We start from the raw sequence: 22584 nt of genomic DNA, 5'->3' as shown, positions 1-22584 counted from the left end.
GAATTATAATAAGTGCTTTACCCCTCTCGTCCCGACTCGGCCTCATAAGAGTAGTAGGGATATCACAAAAAATTGTCTGCTCCTCCCTCCTACGAGCAATTGGTGCATCCCCACCTCGTTCAGGCTCCGCCTGTGCCTTCGGTGCTCCCACTTTTGGTACGTAGACTACGACCAATGGCTTGATCGGTTTAGTGGCTTTTCTCATGGCACACTCCTTGGCTGAGTGCCCCAATGTCATACAACTGGTGCATTTCAGGGGAAGCCATTCGTACTCGACATCAACTTTGTAAGGCGATTCTCCCCCATCCTCATCTGGTGTCATAATAACAATATACTTTGGCAATTAGGAAGTCACGTCTAACATAATGCATACACAAGCAAAATCCAACCTCGTGTATACCCTCGTAATCGCATCCGGGTACAAAGGTTTACCCACTCTACTGGCCACTGTGCTAAGCCTCTCTTCCGTCCACAACTCTACCAGCAGATGTCGCAATTTTATCCAAATAGGTACTTGCGTATGTTTCCGCTTCTTCATTGCCAATCCCGGCTCCCATTTTTGTAGTACAATGGGCTGCCTTTTGAACAGTCATGGCCCCCGTTCAATAACATCTTCTATGGCAATAACTAATTTGAACTGAAAGAAAAACAAACCATTAGCAGTGGTGGTGACCTCAGTTAGACCCGGCCAAATCGATAACGCAAACTATTTCAAGTCATGGAAATACGGCCTCTTCCCAAGAAAGTATCCCACTGCAATAGTCTACCATCGTTAAGACCCATTGCGAATAATATCCAATGTCGGTCGTACAATCACTTCTCCATTTTGCAAGTTAGGAGCAACATATGAAAGGATCTTACGAGTTGAGTTGAACCCTTGAGCAATTTTATCATCATTTGTCACATTCGAACATGCATGCAACGGGATTTTCCCGATGAACAAACTCGTAGGAATGGCACCCGGTTGTAGAACTAAAGGGCTATTTTTGCCACCTCATGTATGACCTCACACGCCATGTCCTAGTGGTAGCAACATCAGCAACGATGTTAGCAGGCACGTCACCTGCCACGTCAGCAACTGCATCACCGATAACAAGTGCCACTTCACCTCTTGTCGTGGACACATCAACGCCAACTTCCCCCCACCTATTCGCCGGCAAATTGGTTGGAAAAACGTCAGGAACACCTCCACCCCGTCTGCCATCGTAGCCGCTGCAGTCCGAGCACCAAAGACGCTGAAAAGTCCCAATGACGACGAAACAACAGCCTCTATCGCGGATTCAGCAGCACCATCCTTCTCAGCCGGCGAAAAATGAATAGATACCCTCTCCCCTATTTGTTTTTTGGCCAAACTAACACCAGGCACTGGCAAGAGGCAGCACCAGGCCTTGCGAAAACCACCAGTAGTCGGTGCCACCACTTCCGGCTTCGAAACACCTGGCTAAACTTAGCTTCCCAACGGATTTTGAGGTCTTTGAGCAGAGCCATGGAGGCTTCGTCTCCATCCACGACCTTGATAGCAAGCTTTAGAAACTCCTCGATGTTGAAATCCACTGGCGAAAGAAGATCACCATGTCCACCATTGACAGGCGAAGCTTAACACCGTCAAACCGTTAATTTCGAACTTCCTTCAAACGACATCAAGGTTGCGTCTTTCTCCATGGGCAAGTCACCTCCATCACCAATGACGCTAGGGCAGTGATCACTGGTCGGAAAAACACTAGTTTCCAACGTGTTTTCAGCGCGCGACTTTTTGGCTTCCAAAAACCCTAAACACGGTGGTGCCATTATTGTAGCTTGTTCAGTCCTCAAGCTTCCATCTTTCACCACTGAAACATTGTCTCCATCCTCCTTGAAGCTTGGAAGTCCATCAACCGATGAAAAACAGTCGTGAATCGCCAGCGTTCGAAACGCGAACTTTCGTCTTCTTCATGTGAAAATTGTTTTTTAGCTGGAAATACGTCACCTACATCTTCCTGTCGTCGACCGCCACCCTTCACTACTATCCCATCATCGTCTGGACCATCCTCATCATCGGCCAAGTCGTCAGCCACCTCATGCAGGGATAGGGCATTGGGGTGTGTTTTTTTGTAGTGTGCTAATGTGTGTGAGAGAAGAGAGAGAATTTGGAGAGTCCAATTTTCCAATCCTGTCGTCCACTCTCAAGTACTTGTAGGACACAGGTTTGCCATGCCATATCTCATATGGCGTCTGGCGCACCGTTTTAGATGGCACCATATTAAGCAATTTGGCCACCGTCTCAAGAGCGTGACCCCAATCTAACAGGGCTCGATTCCTCCTTTCAGCCACGCCATTAATTTGTGTCATTCCAGGAGGAGTCCATTGAGAGAGAATTCCATTCTCTTTTAAGTAATCAATTACTTCACCACTTAAATACTCTCCGCCTCAGTCTAATATAAGGGTTCTAATTTTATGGCCAGTTTGATTCTCGACTTCATGTTTGTACTCCTTGAACCTTTCAAAGGCCTCGAACGTGTACCTCATTAGGTAAACATAATCATACCGTGAGTAATTATTGATAAAGGTTATGAAGTACGCGTATCCTCCTCTAACTGGAGTGTGGATCAAATCCAAAAGACCGCTGGCAAGCGCATTTTCTCGAACAAAAGGCTTCTTGGTCATTTGTCCTTTTAGACAGGATTCGCAAGTTGGTAGGTTGTCCAAATTGTCTACCTCTAGACTTTTTGAGTTTACCAACTTCCTCATCCTATCTTTTGAGATATGGCCTAGCCTTGCATTCTAGAACTGTGTGTTTTCATAATTATTTAATTTTCATTTGTGTTGGTCAGTCATAATTCAATTAGACTGTTGGAGAATAAAAAGACTATTGACTAATGTACCAAGTAGATGAGAGTTGTTATCAATCATAAAATGAAAATAAATTTTATCGATCGCAAATTTATAACCATTACTGTCTAAAAAAAGAATGGAAATAATATTCTTGATCATGGTCGGCACATAATAATAATCTTTTATTTCTGTTCGAATATGATCACTAATAACTAAGTTGAGAGATCCCACGACTTCCGCAGCGATGGCCTTCCCATTGCGTAGCCTTAAAATCATCTCGTCCTTAGTTTTCTGCTTCTTTCTAGCACCTGCAAGTTATTGCAGATGTGAGCTCCACAACCGGTATCCAATACCCAAGAAGTAGAATTAGTTATCATATTCACTTCAATCACAAACATACCTAGGTTGGAGAGGAGTTGTGGGCACTCCCTTATTCAATGCCCCTTTCCTTAGTAATGCATGCAGACATCATTTGCTTTCAACCACTGAGAATTGCCAACCTTCCATTTCCTTGGACCCATTCAACATTATAAATTACTTCGGCTTAAAAACTATAATAAATCAATACTATCTTTCATAATCGAAATAAATTGATTTGAAAATTTAAATTTGGTCACGGTTAATTAGCATTCACTATAGATTTACCTATGAGCAAAATATTTACCATAATTTTCAGCTGTAGTAAATATTTTGCTTTTTCATATAATAACAAGACTAATAGTTATTGTATAATCATAATTAATGGGTGAATAGCAATTTACCCTCCTGTGATATTGAAAATAAGCAAATTATCACACTATGAAAAAAAATATAGCAATTTACCTCCCTATACCTTTTAAAATAAAGCAATTTACCTACTTATACAGAGAGGTAAATTGCTTCATTTTAAAAATTATAGGGGATACAAGGTGGTAAATTGCTTCATTTTAAAAATCATAGGAAAGTAAATTGTTATATTTTAAAAGATATAGGGAGGTAAATTATTATTTATTTTTTTATAAGAGGGTAATTTAGTTGCTTGTATTTATCCCCATAATTAATTGGTACCCACTGCGTTTTTCACTTTTAACAAAAAATACAAAAATATGATTGCAAGAAAAAGTGAAAATCTTTAAATACCTTCCAAATGTTTGGTGGTTTCTATTTAACAACTAATTCACAATAATTGAGATCCCTACCATTTATCGGATTTGGAGTTAATCTTTCAATGTATAATACACAAGTAATAATGAATGGTTAGTCTACTAATTGATATTGCGGTTGGGAAATTTAATTTCCGAAGTCAACTAATTAATTAATACCTTTTTACCCAATGGTTGAAGAGTAAATTAGGCACCCATTGTTATTGCGTAATACAGTAAAATCCACGACTTCTAATGCCATTACCTTTTTGTTTTCTCGTGGAAAGAGCTATTAGGTCATTAAAGTTGCATCCAATTGTACTTTCACTACACCTAACAAATCTGGAAATTGCACATATATATATATTGGTAAAACTGACATCATATAAACAAACTTAATGTTATATATTTGTGTCACAGCAAGCGTGTAGGTATTTATTTTTATATCATGTAAATTTATTATAATCTATTTTATTATTCTTATATTAATATATTGTTTAATTAATACATTGAGATGTTAATATAATCATAAACTCACCATTTAATAAAAACATATAGTCAATGACTTTTAAGTAATTGGTGGACTATACTTTCAATTTTTAATTATTTAGAACGGTCAAAAAATTTAATTTTTTTGGTGATACATATATTGGTATATGTGCCGATGGCCCATGTTCTGGATCGACCCAATAGTCTTGGGAACCCAAGATGGAGAATTACGAGTTGGGCCCGCCTTATTCAACCCAAATTTACAAAGAAGGCTCGATGGCCCAAAGAGGTATACTAGAGCTCTAACGCTCCAGGCAAACTGGAGGCCCAAGGAAGAGGTAGACGGCCCATAACATGCACATTAAAATTTATCCAGGACCCACTAATAGGGTGACTCCCCTCCGACATTGTATTTACTCGACCTTTACGTGGACAGGCAACTCACACCACAACAACTCTATGAGACCACGAGAGGAGGGACTCCTAGGCTGGCAGGGCACTTTTTTAGCCTAGGGTCCTTGAGGACGAAGGACTCTTACTTGAACTCTACCATGTAAAGAGATAGGAACAACATTATCTTAATATTCAAACTAACCTTAACAAAATTCTAAGATGAAGGATACTTCCCCACTCGCTAGGGACACCCTCCAATATATACATGTTTGACTCCCTTAAATGAGGGAGAACTCTGAGATCTCTAAAACCTCTCTTCGACCATCTTATACTTTATGTTCTTAAAATTAGATTGATGCAATATTGAAATCTTTACTTGACCATTCTTATTTTCTTTTTCTTTAGTTCGAAATCATTACTAACTTGGGCTTTGCAGTGCTAACGATTGTTTTGCAAGTTTCCTCTTCAAGACTTTAATTCGTCTTGGTTGGGAACTTCACTCCAACCAAAGACACTTAGGCCCGTGCATCTATTGCATGCATCAATTGGCGCCGTCTGTGAGAAACTATAGAGTTCAAGATGTGAGTAACAATGGAGAGACCAAGTGGCATGCAAAGTAAGTCAAAGGATGGGGGTGTCACAAAGGGCAAGAAGAGCTTATGTACGGGAAGCATATGGATTAACGGTAAAGGAGGTGTCGGATGTAAAAACTTTGGAGGATACTCTACTTATTCAATTTGGATGAGCAGAGCGAGTTGGGCCCGAGGTCTCTTATAATGATGCATTGGTTGTCCCAGCCTTACTGGATAATTATAAAGTCGGACGTATCTTCATAGATTCGGGGAGTTCAGCAAATATACTATTTGGAGAAGCTTACGATCAAATGCAACTGGAGGAAATCCCCTTAGAAGCTATGGATACATTGTTACACAGATTCGCAGGAGAGGTGGTACATCTTAGAGGCATGATCTTGCTCCCATTGACCCTGGGAGAAGTACCCTTTCGGAAAACTTGTTTGTTAAAGTTCTTAGTGGTAGACATACATTAGGCATATAACGTTATCGTAGGACGTCCTGCTCTTAATGCTTTTCAAGTAGTGATATCTACTTAACATATGAAAATCAATTCTCCTGTGGCAGGCGGAGTAAGTGAAGTCCAACCAGATCATTTGCAAAATCCCGTAAATGCTATATTAAAGCCATTAAGAAGGGCTGGAAGAGCAGTTAGGAGGAAATACAAGAAGATGAATATTAGAAGAAGCGAGGGAAGGACATAAGACTTAGCAAGGGATCCACAGATGATGGGGATGTCCCTGTGAACGTACAACCTGTTGAAGAACTACTCACCATCGAGCTTATACCTTGGAGCACGGAGAAGGTCAACCAAGTTAGATCGAGCGTGGGAGATAAGGCTCGAGAGGACATACTCCGATGCCTACGACAGAATATAGACATATTTACCTTGACATCCCAAGACTTGAAAGGTGTAGACCTAGCGTCATCACTCATCATTCCAATATAGATCCTAATGCCAAACCTGTCATATAAAAGAAGTGGCATTTTGGATCTGAAAAAGATAAAATCATTTAAGCAGAGGTAAACGAACTGTTAACTGCTAGGCATATTAGGAAAATACAGTTCCCTGATTGCCCATTCAATGTGGTCCTCGTCTCTAAACTAGGGGAAAAATGGAGAATGTGTGTGGATTTCGGAGATCTCAACAAAGCATGCCCCAAGGACTTTTATCCTCTGCCATGAATTGATCAATTGGTAGAGTCCACATCAGGATGCAAACTGTTAACTATGATGGATGCTTCACAAGGCTATCAACAAACTATGTTAGGATTTGAAGATTACAAAAGAGTTAGGTTTATCATCTCCAATGGAACCTTCTATTACGTGGCCATACCTTTCAGGTTAAAAAATGCAAGGGCTACACACCAGAAGTTAGTTGACAAAATATTTCGCCCCCAACTAGGAAGAAAAGTGGAAGCATATGTGGATGGCATGGTGGTAAAGAGTAAAGAAACTGGTAGTCATGTCCAAGGATTGGAGAAAACATTTCAAGTACTAAGGAAATACCAACTGAAGCTCAACCATGGGAAATGCTCATTTGGGGTAAGTGGTGGGCGTTTATTAGGGTTCATGGTAACCTAGCGAGGTATCGAAGCCAATCCTTCAGACATGAAGACCGTCTTGAGGTACAACGATTGACTGTGACGATAGCGGCACTCAGTTGATTTATTTCTAAATTTTTCGAAAAGAGCCTAAAGTTTTTTAAAACGCAATGGAAAGCTAAAAATTTCAAATGGGATGAAAATTGTCAACAAGCCTTTGACGAACTCAAGACGGATCTAGTGGACTTCCCCTTATTGGTTATACCCTCATCTAGGGACACCCTTTATCTTTACTTATTATCCAGACCCCAGGCAGTCGATTCTGTATTAGTGCGGGAAGAAAGAGGGGGGAAGATGCCTATTTACTATGTCTGTAAAGTTCATAACAGAGTGGAGGGGTGTTACACTCCTATAGAGAAGATCGCTTTGGAACTAGCAATTAATGCTTAGAGGCTACGCCCTCACTTCCTCTCTTATCCTAATAGGGGTAAGGACCGATTCACCGTTGAAATAAATTTTTGAAAAGTAGAGACATCTGGTCACATAATAAAATAGGCTATTGAATTAAGTGAACACGATATGTCCGACCTACCATTAACCACTCTCAAGACTCGGGCATTGGCAGATTTCATTTCGAAAATGAAGGGGATGTCCTTAGAAAAGGCTTCAGAGGAAGGACCTTGGCTCCTTCATGGAGATGGATCAGCTACTACACAAGGAAGTAGGGCAGGTATAGTCATCACCTCTACTCAGGGAGATGACATGGAGTTCGCAGTAAGGTTCTAGTTTAAAGCTCCGAATAACAAGGCTGAGTATGAAGCCATAGTGTTAGGGATGAGGATGGCCCAAGAAGTAGGTGCCCTGCACCTCACGGCTTACTCTGATTCCCAATTAATAGTTAAACAAGTGGGAGGGGAATATGAGTCCAAGGAAGAAAGCATGATCGAATACCTTCAACAGATTGAATATTTGAAGGAAAAATTGGAAAGTTTTTAGCTGGTGCTAATTCTGGGAGAAGATAAAGGAAAAGCGGACTACCTCTCCAAATTAGCCAGCACTTTTGAAAATTGTAAAACACGACGTATTATTATACAACACTTACCCGAACCACTAGCTCCCTTAAGTATCCAAGCCATCTCCTCAGGAGATGATTGACGGACACCCCTCAAACAATCGGTGGAAGGGGGACACCTCCCAAGAAATAAGTGGGAGGCTACTAGGTTGGAAACCTGCCGCCCATTTCTTCATGAAAGGGGGGATTCTGTACAAGAAGTCTTTTACACATCCATTGCTCCGATGTATCTCATAGAAAAAATGGCTACATATGCTTAAAGAAATACACGGGGGTGCTGCGGATTGCAGATTAGAACTTGGATGTTAGCAAATAAATGAAACGAGATGCATAACACCTGGTGAAAATAAATGCGAGCAATGACATAGGCGCTCCACTCTTATACATCAACCTACCGAGCCCTTTAATGCTATGTCATCCCCACTCCCTCTTCTTAATGCGACATGTACATAGTAGGTCCATTTTCCACTAGCCCCTGCTTAAAGAAAGTTCCTCATTGCTATTGATTACTTCAAGAAATGGGTTAAAGCTTAACCACTTGCTCGTATCACGAAAGGGGAAGTGACGAAATTTCTGTGGAAGAAAATTATCTATCGCTTTAGACTTCCTCGAGAAAAATTTTCGATAATGGTCGACAGTTCCAAGGCAGAAGGATACAAGAATGGTGTAGAGGGTTGAACATCAAGCAGAGGTTCACCTTTGTGGTGCCCCCCCAAGCCAATGGAAAGGTGGAGATGACTAATCTTATATTAGTAGAATGAAATAAGAAAAGGCTAGATCGGGCAAGAGATAACTAGATGGAAGCGTTAACCATTATTTTATGGGCCTACCGAACTACCCTGATAGGTTCCACAAGAGAGTCCCTTCACCCTAGCGTACGGGATGAAGGCTATCATTCCCGTTGAACTTGGGATGCCCTCTCATAGATTATTACACTTTTCAAAATAAGATAGTACCGAACTTCTTCACGAGCATTTGGATCTCATGAAAGAATTGCGAGAGAAAGTATTCATTCGTACACAAAGATATAAAAGCACAATGATTGATGCCCATAACAGAAGAGTAACTGCTCGTCATTTCGAAGTAGAGGACCCAATACTCTGAAGGGCGGATACCTTAAAGCCAGTTGGAGATTAGATCCCAATTAGGAAGGGTTGTATAAAGTAACTTGAGTAATAGGTTAAGGGGCTTACGAATTAGAAGACAGATAACGGACACCCCTTGACCAGACCATGGAATGTGCACAACCTTAAGAAGTTTTCGCATAGACAAGGATTCCCTCTTTAGAAGAATCAAACTTTGTCACTAAGGGCATCCCTCACACCGAAATAATGTCCTTCACAAAGGGCATCTCTCACATCGAAATAATGTCCTTCACCGAGGACATCCCTGACATCGTAAAAATGTCCTTCACTAAGGGTATCACTCACACCACCATAATGTCCTTTAAGAGCATCCTTCACATGACAATAATTTCCTCCATTAAGGACACCTTTCCCATCATAATAATTTGTCGTAACAAGGATAGGAGGTACTCCCTTTGGAAAAAGGGCAGTAAAAAATTTTATGCAAAATTACTAGTTTTTTTGTACATTTGCGCAAGGTCATCTCTCGAAATGGAGTAAGTCCTGCTTAAAATTCAAAAACACAGGCGTCCTCCTCAAGTTGCTATTGCAGCCATGTTCCCATATCTGTCCTCTTCTAAGTATACTATATGCCTTAATCCGCCTGCCTTGTAGCCTTCCTTTGGTATTCTAGATTATAATTAAACAACTCAAAAGTGCCTTCTGTCTTCCCATATGGAGCCACCGTCATGTCAGTCAGCAGCCCTTACCTCTTCATGTTCAACCCGGCTGACACATGGAATGAACCTAGCCTAAACCCACAGGTTCAGTCCCGTTAACGACCTTTACAGCCTCAATCTACAATCAAATAATTGTCTTTTAGTTCTTTACCTGAATATTATAGTATTTTCTAGAACTAATAATGTTATGAAGCATGTAGCAGTAATGAGCAGCAAATCCCGTCAAAAGGACAACCAAACCAAATTTGCATAGCAAAAACCTAAATTATCTCGTCCTCACCCCTGGTGAGGGAAATTAGCATGCAAGGAAAGAAAGGTAAATTGTTTTCGCAGGAAAGGGGAAGAACAGTTCATCAATTTTAAGGAAAACCGCACAGGCGAGGCCTTTTCCTCGGTAGACTGAGCAGTTTCTTCAATAGGAGCAGGAGGGTTCCTGGGCAGCGGGTTCTCCCTGAAGGCCCGGGGCGTCCTCCATGGTTGACTGGGGAAGAGTCCCTTCAAGGATGTCTCCATTGGCAACAGCCGGGGTAACATGATTGGAGGGACTGCCTTGCACCTCTGCTCCGGCCGCCCCTAGTATATGGACCAGGTCTTCCTTTGAAAGATTCACCCAGGCATTACTCAGAAAAACTGAGGAACATTTTATCAAAGAAAAGATCCGAGGGCACTTGATTCAGGGTGGGGGGATTCAACGACAGTAGGGGACATGGCAAAGAGATTAAGGACGATATTCAAACGTAAGAAAATTAGCCTCTTCTTTGGCTAAAGGGTATCCATGGGCAGCAAACTGTTGCTTACAAGCTTGGAAACCTAAGTGCAAACAAGGCCTGGCTATCCTAGCCATGTCCCTCCAAAGATCAATAGATTTTTTATGCTCCAAAAGATGACTGGCCCAGTAGGCCTCTCGGTAGTTCTACCCTTCCTCAATGTCAAGAACTACCCTAGAATTTGATCAGCCAACTTCCGACTTTCCTCAGCATGATCTGCTTTGAGGGAATTCTACTCCCTCTACAGCTTCTTACTCTCTCCCTTGGCTTACTGGTACCTCCCAACGTCCTCCTTTTTAGCATCCTGAGTTTGGCAATCTCCATTAGTAAAGGCTCCACTTTGTCCCCCAGCCTCCATCTTTAAGTATCTTCCTGAGCCTTGTGAGGTACCAGTGGAGGTCGGGAAAGGAGCATCCCCGTAGGGTGGGCCTGAGACATAGTCGAGGAACACGTGACTTCTATTAACACTAGTAACCTTTGCAAGGGTCAATGACAACATACTGTTTGTGCCTTCCGTAGACAAAGAAAACATGAGGCACTTTTTCTCAGGGGTAGGTGTCCCTTCAGTATCTCCGTGACCAAGGAGGACCCCCCTTCTTTCTCCTGAGTAATCATAAGGTGATCATACAAACCACTGAAAGTAGATCATGGGGACCTAAAGGGACCACTCCCTCAGTCCCCAAGAAGAGGAGGATGAGGAGGGAGAAGATTGGAAGTGTGACGTGCCAAACTAGCAGGAGTAACATTGAAGGAACTAGGCCTTGCTTCCTTCGACGACGACCCAGGAATAGCAGTAGCTGGGCGTTTTCCCCTTTAATCATTGGAAGTAGGGGTCCTCGGGAAGAACTGGTAGCTGGAGGGGTAGTAGATGCACATACCCTCAGAATTTCTGGAATTATCTCGTGAATCAGTTTACTAAACATGATGTCAACTGCCAAAATAATAAAGATATTGATAAGTACCGCACTACATTAAAGCGTATAAAAATGATAGAACATGGAACAACAAGGGTGCCGAGGGGCTCCTGCAGAGGCTTAGTCAGTTGACTCTAGCCAAAATGGCCCTGAATCATTTTGTCGACCATACTCCTACAATCTTTGGGATTTTCATTTAATTCCTCCAAGAGGAGGGAAAGAATAGGAGTTTTATCAGACATGGAGAAAGGCACAACCGACGGGGATTCTTAAATCCAACGATAAGGAATGGTCCAAGGTCTAGTGGGCAATATAAACAAAAAAACTCCCTTTTCAACGTTTAGGAGGGCTAGGGGCAGGCAAGAAGGCCACCCCTTGCCTAGGAGAAAAGTGGAAGATCCTAGGTTGTGATCGTTTTAGCTGAAAACATTGAGAAAAGAATTTTGTTATGGGAGTGACATCAGAAATTGAAAAATCATGGAGAAAGAGGCTAAAATCCAAAAAGAGTTGGGAACTAATTGATTTAGGGGAACTTGAAAAAATGTTAAAATTCCTAAAGAAATGAGGGATAGGAAAGCGAAGACCTGCTCTAAGTTGTGAAAGAAAAAGCCTAAACTATTAAGGGGCGACAGTCGAGGGTGGGAACATAAATAATAAACTCCGACGGGATCCCAAATTCCTTCACCAATTGGCATATCCTAGATAGGCGAAAGCATTTCATAGGGCCCCCTCACGAGGAGAAGAACTTTCCTCCTCCTCATCTAATAAATGATGGTCAACCACGGCTGCTTGGCGTAAGGTCCACCTCCAGCCACCTATATAAGCGGATAGGTCAGAGCATATCCTCTTAGACGTGGCCTAGGAGGGATCATCGCGGAAATCTCCCCCATGAACCTCACCGACTCGTCAGACAAAGACATGATGGCTCAAGAGAGTGTAGAAAAAGAAAGAGGAAAACAAAGAATGGAGAAGAAAGAGCTAAGGAGATTTTTCACAAACCTTGGGAATGCCTTTCTCTTTTCAAATAGTTTGGAGGAAGTGAAGGGCTGGCAGTAGGATTAGAATGAAGCAGAGAGTTGGGGGTTATGCATACCCCTAACCCAGGTAACTGCCCTTCATTGAGCTGTTACCAAAAATGTGGGCGTGTGGGATGCCAAACTATTATCCACGTGCAACCATGACATAACCATAATGATGGCTAGGCTAGGCTAAGCTATGAATTTAAATCTGACAGACGAAGTGAAGGGTAGAGTGCATAAAAATCGAGAGGGAAAACTTAGGAGGCAAGAAACAAAGAAAGACTTAGGCCAAGGAGGTCATCTATAACCATAGATGAGGGAACCCCCGGGAGTAGTTAGGACATTCTCCTACTATAAGAAAGAGATCACGGGCGTACTATTCCTTAGAGTGGGGGGGGGGGGGGAGACTGTGTGGTATATGTGCCAGGGATGACCCGTGCTCTAGATTGGCCCAATAGCCTTGGCAACCAAGTATGGAAAATTACGGGTTGGGCCTACCTTCATTCAATCCAATCTTACAAAGAGGGTTCGATGGCCAAAGAGGTATGCTAGAGCTCTGACGGCCCAAACAAACCGAAAGCACAAGGAGGAGGTAAACGGCCTATAAGGTGCCCACTAAGACTGATCTAGGACCCATGAATAGAGTGACTCGCCTCTAACATTGTACTACTCACCCCTGACGTGGACAGACAACTCACACCACAACTCGAGGAGTTCATGATAGGGGGGACTCCTAGGCTGTCAGGGCTCTTTTTCAGCATAGGATCTTTGAGGACGAGGACTCTTACTTGAACTCCAGTAGTTAAAAAGATAGGAACCACTTTATCTCATTATTCTAACTAATCTTCATGAAATTCTAGGATGAAGGATATTTCCCTACCCACCAGAGACACCCTCCTATGTATAGAGGTTTAACCCCCTTAGATGAGAGATGACTTTGGGATCTCTAAAGAACCTCTTCGGGCATCTTATACTTAGCGTTCTTACGATCGGATTGATTGCTTTTGGAATAGGTAACCAAAAAGCCATTTGAATTGGAGATTTTGGAAACTATTCAAGGAATCTTTATTTAAGTAATATTGTCCCGACGAATATGATAAGCATCTATCTCTGTTACATATGTCTGTTGTACTTACCAATTACGTTAAGCACTTCTTTAACGTTACAACAGATTTCCACAGACCATTTATTAACTCAGGCAGTTAGGCTGCACATTGGATGGCGGCTATGAAACCAATTTCTAAGCATTAGTCTGGAACGTTCCAAGTCGAGGACCTCGAGACTGGGCATTGAGAGTCCTACTGAGACTTGCACTCAGTATGCATTTATTGGATAAGTACCGTGTTTCATCAGCGATAGACGTTGGACGTCTATGCAATTTCAGTGGGTTAGTTGACAAGATGGTCAACTGACTGAAATAACTTATAGGGATCGTATAGAAGCCTTGAAGGCTTGGTTGGTATGACTTCAGTCTTAGGCTCCGATAGTATAGGAATAGTTCTCAGACTAGAGGAATCACGGCAGTCATGTACATACGATGGTTGTACCGATAAATGTGCATGAGAGGTGATTGTGTCACAGACATAATCATCATAAGCCTCATCCAGTGCAATCGCAATGTATAGCAAGGACAGTGAGTTCCATGAAGGAGATCTGATAGAAGTATCTCATATGCACTTAGAGATGCGTACACGCGTTACGAACCACTGATCACAATGATTGATCGAATTCGGAAAGAGGTTCTATTTCAATAAATTAAGGGTATCGCGGTCTTGAGTATTAGAGCATAGATGCCTCGTCCAGGATGGGAATCGACATCAAATTCCATGCTCTAAACTAAGGCCGGGAGACGATAGATGGAAGGACTATACCCATATGGACTCGAGAGCCTAAATGTTCACATGGACAATCACCTAATTTCTAATGCCATGGACTGTTGTCAGACGGCCACCCATGATAGCAGGTTCTCTTGGTCAAGGGGTGATAAAGAATTGTTGATTAAATTAGATTTAATTAATAATACTATTGAACATTACCGCAAGTCTAGCTGAAAGGTGAACATAAAGAGTTGCACATAAATCATCGAGAAAGGACGAGGAATTAATTTGAAATTAATTCCATATGTAATTCAAATTACTAACAAATGAGAGGTCTATTGGATGGAAGGCAAAAGGATAAATTAATGGTATTAATTTATATTGGGCTTTTTCTTATTATTTAATAAGTTGGATCCTATTAATTAATAAGAGATAATTTGGGCTTGAGTATTTAATTGGATTAAATACCTAGTGGGTTCAATTAAATGAATTTTATTTAGTTGGACTTAATTAAAATTCATTGGGCTTCAAATTTATTTTTAATAAACTCAGCCCACTAGCAAAATTCAAGGAGGTGCAGCTAGGTTATAATTAATTCTCTATTTGGAATAGATTGAAAACTTGCCTTATAGATGATGGAATGTAACTAGACACATCCTTATTCATCTAGTCCAGGCATATATATTAGTATTATGTATAATTGTTCAGGAAATAATTTATTGAACAATACAACACAACTAATTCTCTCGTCTCCTCCATGTTTTCGGCCGCCCCCTCTCTTCTCACTAAGGGTGAGATTTTCGTCGTCATTCCTTCTAGCAAAGGGATCAAAGATTCATTTATTCCAGTGTAGTGTGGATCATCTTTGGAGCGTCCCTAAGTTGGAATCTCAAGTAGAGAAATTCGATGAAATTGGCCGGTTGAAAGTTCGAAATTTTAAGAGGTAAATTTTCAGTTTAAATTTATGCTTCTCCCTTTTATTTTCAATGATAGCCTCGTATGAATTATCTGTTGCTCTTTATTTTATCATACTACATCAAACGCCCGGGAACACCAAGGGCACAGCCCTTGGTACGATCATTTAAATTTTTAAATTGTTATTTCCATCTCTCGCTTCTGCTGGCGCGTCCCCTGGCCGATCCACTTCCTTTTCTTTCAATTGCAATATTGAAATTTTAATTGAGAATTCTTATTTTCTTTTTCTTTACTTTGAATTCATTACTAACTTGGGCGTGGAAGGGCTAACGATTTTTTTGCAGGTTTGCTCTTCAAGACTTTAATCCATTGTCCAGGAACTTTACACCAGCCCAAAACAGTTGGACCCGTGCTCTTTTGTGCATGCATCATATATATATAGGGTTCACGACTTTTTATTTTGCCATAATATTAAATAAAGGTTAACAACATAAAATATTTTTGAATTTCTTAAAATGATGGAAGTACTTCCAAGCATATTGATTAATTTTGTAAATGGTGTCTGCGATCCGTGTTCAAAATATTTTGATTGTACTGACTTACACCTAAACCTAAACTAATTTAAAACCAAATCTATAATAGTTCACCACATGAATGTCATCAAAACTGTATCAAAATTTCATGTGTAATTGTATAATTCGTTCATATGTGATGCACTCATAAAACACATAAGTCTAATGGATTTGGATAATCGTTCAAGACTTGGTCCAAAGCGAATGCAAATCTTGAAGGGGGGACTTGCAAAAAATGCATTAGCACTCCGACGCTCAAGTTAGTAACGAACTTGAGATAGAATAAAGCCAAAAAGTAAATGAATATAATTGAAATCGAGATATGGTGAATAAAATTGGTGAAAAGTATAAGAAGACTTAACAATAGGCTTGTGGACTGCTTATAGAAAATTTACAAAATGTTTTAAAAATATTTAGCAAGGGAGGGATGTGAGGGGACGTCCAGAGAATGAGAAAGGTGTCAGGAAGGTCTCAGGAATGTGTGAGAGACGTTGAACAATGTGGGAGGTTTCCTTCACTGGAGGAGTAAACTTGTGATTAGGGGTGTCCCCCTGCGATGGGGCTACGCACGTTTCCTTCATTCCTTGGGAGAAATGGATAAAGGTTGCTCAGATAAGCCATAATTTGTTTTTATCTTCTATTAATCTCGTTGTTGAATGCTTATCTCCGAGTTGAGGGGATGCTTTACAAGCGAGGGCACCTAACCGCTAGAGAGTCCTAACCACCAAGGAGTCCTGAACTTTCGGTGGACACCCCTCGTCTGCATGGAGTACCAACCATCAGGGTGTCCTAGTTGCTAGGAAGCCTTCCTTACTAGAGCTAATATGGTTTCAAGGTGGCTGTTGATACCAAAGACAACTGGATGCCATGAAATAGAGTAGGCTACCACGTGGGCCTTTAGGCCTCTTCCCTTTGCTAATCTGGTTTAGGGGGCACCCGCCAGGGTGGCCTGACAGATCCCCTTGTGCCTCCTAAGATGTTACGGGCCTCTCATTTCTTTCTTCTTTGTACATCGCTTGGGTCTCTTGGGGTCAGCTTATTTTTATGCACATCAGTAGCCTCCCCAACTCTAATAAGTTGAGATTTTGACACTTATTAGAGTAGAAGACTTCGAAAGTGAGGTTCGAAAAATGAACTTTTCTTTTCTCTTTCTTTTTCGAATTCCGACAAAGAATGTTAGAAGCATAAGCATGATTTAGAATAAGAAGAGAGCTTATTTCATGCTTATATGGAGCAAGACTATCTATGAAGGTGCCTTTGTGGAGGAGGGCTTAACGAGTGCCTTTTGTGCCTACTCTGACGTAGGTCTTTATTTTTCTAAAAGAGAATGTTAAAAAACAAAGACATGTATATATTACGAATAGGTCATGCATGGGCAAAATTATTGTGCCTCCTTGGAGGAGGGCTCATTTGAGTGGGGCCCTTCTTGGAGCAAAACTTAGGAATCTCACTGGAGAAAAAATAAGGTGTCTGTTTGAAGCAGGGTTTTGATGCTTCCGTGGAGGAGGACTTAGGTGCCTGAACGGGGCAGAGCTTATAAGTTCCCAAAGAAGGACCTAAGTGCCTGCTCGAATGAGGGTTGCGGTGCCTCCACAAAAGAGGGCCTCTGTGGAAGACAGGACTTTTTATGAGAGGGATGCCTTCCTCGTGAAATTCCTACAAGAAGACACTTGTTAACACACAAAATAAACCATCAAAATTATTAAGTTAAGATGCAATATGAATACTAGATTGTTTTTTGTGTTGACTGTGCAAAATGTTAGGAGAATGGTAGAACTTGCGATATCAAATAGAGTGATAAAGGTGCTTGTAATTGAGAGTGGACTTGAGGAGAGAAATAAAATATGGGATTAAGGGTGATGAACTGATAGAATCAAGTGAACAAGAGGGAGAAGACAACCTAGTTGATAATGGATACGGGTCGAGTGAAGATGGTTGTGAACAACTTTAGCAAGAACCCATGAGAATACTTGAAGAACATGATAATGTCAATATTCCAAACGAAATGTATGTTAGTAATGGTGAACAGTTAGAAGATTATGAGTCTATGAATTGAATAGTATACCTATTGATGATGAAGTAGAGAGGGAGCATGTAAGATTTTACAAATTTAGACTTGAAGTTGACTTGCCTAATCCACAGTTAAGGAATGGGATGATTTTCACTGATACTGCTCAGTTTAAAGAGGTTGTTAAGAATGACAAGACCAAAATTAGGGCCAAATGTCAGGGAGTTAATTTTCCTTGGTTGTGCCTGCTTCTAAAATGAGAAAATCAGATACTTTTCAATTCAAAACAATAAATTCTAACCATAATTGTGAAAGAACTTTGAGTCGTCATAAGTTTGTCATCTTCAAAAATGTTGCGTAGAAAATACATGACTGACACTTTGGAGTTCTTTTGGCTGAAAATTGAGAGTCACACATCAAAGCACAAGCGGATAAGTTGACCCGACTCCGAAGTGACAGACCATTCATGCCCGAATTGCTACTCCATGAGTTCTTCTATTCTATTTTCTTTTGTTTTCTATCTAGTCAGTATGAATTAATTTAGTTTTTCTAGGGCTTTTGAACAAATTAATTGAGATAATGTTTTAAGTATTTTATCAAATTAACCTACAACTTAGGTTTTATACATCCATGTGTTACTGTGCTTGTTTTTATAATTTAAGAGCCTGGTCAACTCTTGAATTTAAGTAATTATGCATGAACTGGAAAGGAATTTAACATCGTGGAAAAGGTAATTCATGGTATGAATTGAACGATATGCATACGTAGATATGATTCATCTGATTTCACAGGATATTCATAGATCTTAATGCATTATTATCACGCGTCTTAGTTTTGATGAATCCACTATTTTCTTGATAAGAATAGGTTTGATATAGCTCGATAGAATATATTGAACTAAGTTTGGCAACATCTCAGTGTATGAAAATATTACTTGCTAGATTAATTTGTGATTTCTACATTCACTAGATCAATTAGGTGACCAATAGCCTTAGTATCTTTCTCATCTTTGAATCTTGTCCGACATCGTCCTTTGGCTTATTGTCGAAGTTTTAGTAGTAGTAGCAGTAGTTAACTCATCACTTGATTTACGGTCGTCCAAATAATCATACATTAGTTATAATTTTTGTAATTTTTGCATTTAAATCCACGTGGAAATGATATCTATTATACTACTTGACAGCTGGTGCACTTGCTAGTGAATCTATAGATATTTTAGCAATCATGTTTTTAGTGTCGTTGCCGGGGATTTAAATTGAGACAATGTCAAAACTGTTGGAATAGGTGATCAAAAAGCCAATTGGATTGGCCTTTATGCAATTTGTTCCGACAATTTCGGTGTACTTGTAACATTGTTTATTAATAAAGTGAGTATTCATTATCTAGCAATTGTATTTGTTGTGCTCACTGATTATGTTTAGAGGCTTAACATCACAACAAAGCCCACAAACCAAATTGTACAACCTATGTAGTTGGGTTGCGCATTGGATGGTGGCCATGAAACCAACTTCTAAAGGTTAGGTTTGAAATATTCTAAGTCGAGGACCTCGAGACTGGGTATCGAGAGTCCTATTGAGATTTGCACTAAAATTGCATTCATTGGATAAGTGTCGTGTTTCATCGGCAAAAGACGTTGGACATCTATGCAATGTTAGTAGGTGGTAGACAAGGTTGTCAAGCCAACTGAACTGACTCGCGGGAAGTCGTCATATGGAAGCCTTGGAGGCTTGGTCAATAGGACTAGATCTTCCTGACTCCAATTGTACGGGATTAGTCCTTAGACTTAAGGAACCATGGCAGCTGCATGCATCTGATGGTTGTATCTTAGATTTATCGAAAGATGACCGTATCTTAAATGTGGTCATTACAAGTCCTGTTCAGTGCAATCAAAATATGTAGTGAGGACGACCGGTTCCAAGATACAATCCGTTACCTGTCAGTATATGATATTCGAGTTTCCTATGCGCTTTGAGATGGTTGGTGCTCTTAGAGTCTGTGGCCACAACGATTGGTTGAGTAGGGAATGGTTTCCTACGTCAACCAATAGAGCAAATGCATGTCGAGTTATCGAGCATAGTATCTAGTCTAGGATGGGAACCAAATCCAATTTCATGCCCTAGACTTAGTTTGAGAGACGGATGATGGAAGGAACGTACCCGTATGGTACTGCGAGCCTAAATGATCACACAAACATTCACCTAGTCTCTAGTGCCATGGACATTTGCTAGACGGCTACCCATGGTGACGGAAATTTTCGATTAATGATTAATTAAAAATAAATTAATTAAATTTAATTTAATTAATCATTATGTTGGACACAAGCCCTAATCTACTGAGGATGAACCTATCACTACGGAATTGGTGGAATTAATTTTGAATTAATTCAAGAAGAAATGAATTAATTTAATTGAATTAAATTAATTCAAGGAGAATAATATAAATAATTGGATCATTTATTTAGCAATCCATATGATGGTTAGCTCAAGAATTAATTAATTTTGTGGGCTTAACACCTTTAATTTGATTGGATTAATTTATTGGGCTTGGCTTAATTAATTTATTGGATCCATTAATTAGGATTTGGTCTTACATTTATTTAAATGGATTAATTGAATCAATGAACTTTTGTTGGGCTTGATTTAATTTGATTAAATCGAGCCTGGTGCATATTTTAAGTCCAAGCCAATATGATGGTGGTTGGAGCAAGTTAAGAAGGAGTTGAAACTCCTCACCATGAACATGATGGAAGAGTTAATCATATAGGTTATATGATTATGGTTGTATAGGTTAACTTGGAGGTAGACTTAGTAGTTATCGAATTTTGAATTCAATTGTATGTGATATACAAAACTGCACACATAACCATCATAACCATAAAAAAAGCCACGAATTTTCTCTCCATTTTCTCTAAATATTATTCTCCTTTTGGTTCTATTTTGATTTGGATTCAAATTAGAACACTAAACAATCCAAAAGCAATAAACAATAGTGTTGTGTTTGGAGTTCTTTTTCTTCTTTGTTCTTTGTTCTATCTAGCAATAGAACCAGAAGTTACTTTTTAATTTTGTGGTGTGGACAACTTAGAGGAATTCTAGTTTGAATTCTCAAGTGAACGGAACGGGAGAACAAAAATGGAACAACTCACATTTTAGTTTTCTGAAAAAACAAAAGGTAAAGTTTCATATTATGTTTCTGTATGTTTTGCTTCATCCTCTAGCCACATGTCTAACATGTTTACATGGTTAATATTATATTTTTCATAAAGACCGAACGCTCGAAAATTTCAAGGGGAACACCCCTTTGAACCGGTTTTTAAAATTTTTTATTTCACGCTTTCATCGCAATCCCGAGCCATATCAATTCTTTCAAAAACTCTCTAATCTTGATCAATTTGAATTTTTATTTTATCTTGCCTATTCTCTTTCTTTGGTCAATAGCCTTATGACACGAAGCAGAGGTGGAGAACTGACATAATTCAATCCATAAAATTGAGAGAACTTTCCGCCAACAGAAAAGCACCATTAAAAGAGGAGTCAATAGTGGAAACTCTGATACCGAAGAATAACTTGCAGTTGTTAAGCCAACTATGGATCACAAGGGAGCCGTGGAAAGGTCAATGATGGAGTATTCGTTTTCAATAGTTGTTGGGACAATCTCTAGCATTGCCAAGCCTACCATCCAAGCCATTAACTTTGAGATTAAATCATCCATAATTCAGATCATTCGGTCGAGTGTGCAGTTTTCTAGTTTGCTTGAAGAGGACCCTAATAAACATCTCTCTAATTTTCTTGAAATATGTGATACCTTTAAGTTTAATGGTGTTAGTGATGATGCTGTTAGGGGTTTTCCCATTCTCATTATGTGATACTGCCAATTCATTGGCTTCAATTTTTAGCTACTGATAGTATCACTACATGGGACTCATTAACTCAAAAATTCCTTGCTAAATACTTTCCTTCTGCTAAAACTGTTAAGATTTAAATGACATTATTTTCTTTATGCAGTTAGATTGATAATCGTTGTATGATGCATGGGAACGTTTCAAAGGCATACTTAGAAGATGCCCTCATCATGAGCTACCTATGTGGCGGCGATTACAAACGTTTTATAATGGTGTCACTTTGGCTAATTGAGCTAACTGTTGATGCAGCCGCAGGTCGCACTATCATAAAGAAACTGCCGTCTGAAGCATTAAATATCATTTATGATATAGATATCAATTTATACTCTTATGGGCTAGAAAGGACTGTCAGAAGAGTGAGCGTTGTCCATAGAGTCGATCCAATAACCGCATCCAATAGCTGCATTAACACAACATATGCATAACCTTTGGGCTTCAATATGGAATGGTGCACCCGGTGCATGTGGTCAAATGGGGCACTTGAGCCACGACCGCCAGGCAATAAATCTAAACCCTACAAATGAAAATGTTAATTTTATTTCTCATGGTGGCAGGTCTAATTTCAAGTCCTACTCCAACATCTACAATTATGAAGTAATAATCAACTACAAGGCCCACCAGGTTAGTAACAACCACAATAGCAACCACCTCGAGAGAATAAGAACAATCTAGAGGACATGCTCTCCAATTTTATTACAGCATCGAACGCCCGATTCCAAAATCAAGATGCATCCATCAGGAATTTCGAGGTTCAAATGGGACAATTAATAAGCATAGTCTCCAGAAGAAAAGACAGTCAAATTCCAAGAGAGAAAGCCAATGCAATCATCTAGAAGAATGAAAAAACCATTGACGATGTGCCACC

General features: G+C 40.0%; 1 non-coding gene and 1 pseudogene across 1 annotated transcript; one reads left to right on the top strand and one right to left on the bottom strand.

Annotated features, from left to right (window-relative positions):
• The first annotated feature begins 21404 nt into the window (after window positions 1-21404).
• On the top strand, window positions 21405-21951 carry LOC148784619 (uncharacterized; annotated as a pseudogene).
• On the bottom strand, window positions 21792-21896 carry LOC148784620 (small nucleolar RNA R71). The gene has a single exon (XR_016063490.1). It is a non-coding gene; the product is annotated as a small nucleolar RNA R71 (small nucleolar RNA).
• Window positions 21952-22584: the final 633 nt, after the last annotated feature.

The sequence above is a fragment of the Sesamum indicum genome, linkage group LG12 (genome assembly GCF_026168435.1).
Source record: "Sesamum indicum cultivar Baizhima isolate 11 linkage group LG12, ASM2616843v1, whole genome shotgun sequence".
Taxonomy (NCBI): Eukaryota; Viridiplantae; Streptophyta; class Magnoliopsida; order Lamiales; family Pedaliaceae; genus Sesamum; species Sesamum indicum.
This window is presented reverse-complemented; position numbering and strand designations above follow the sequence as displayed.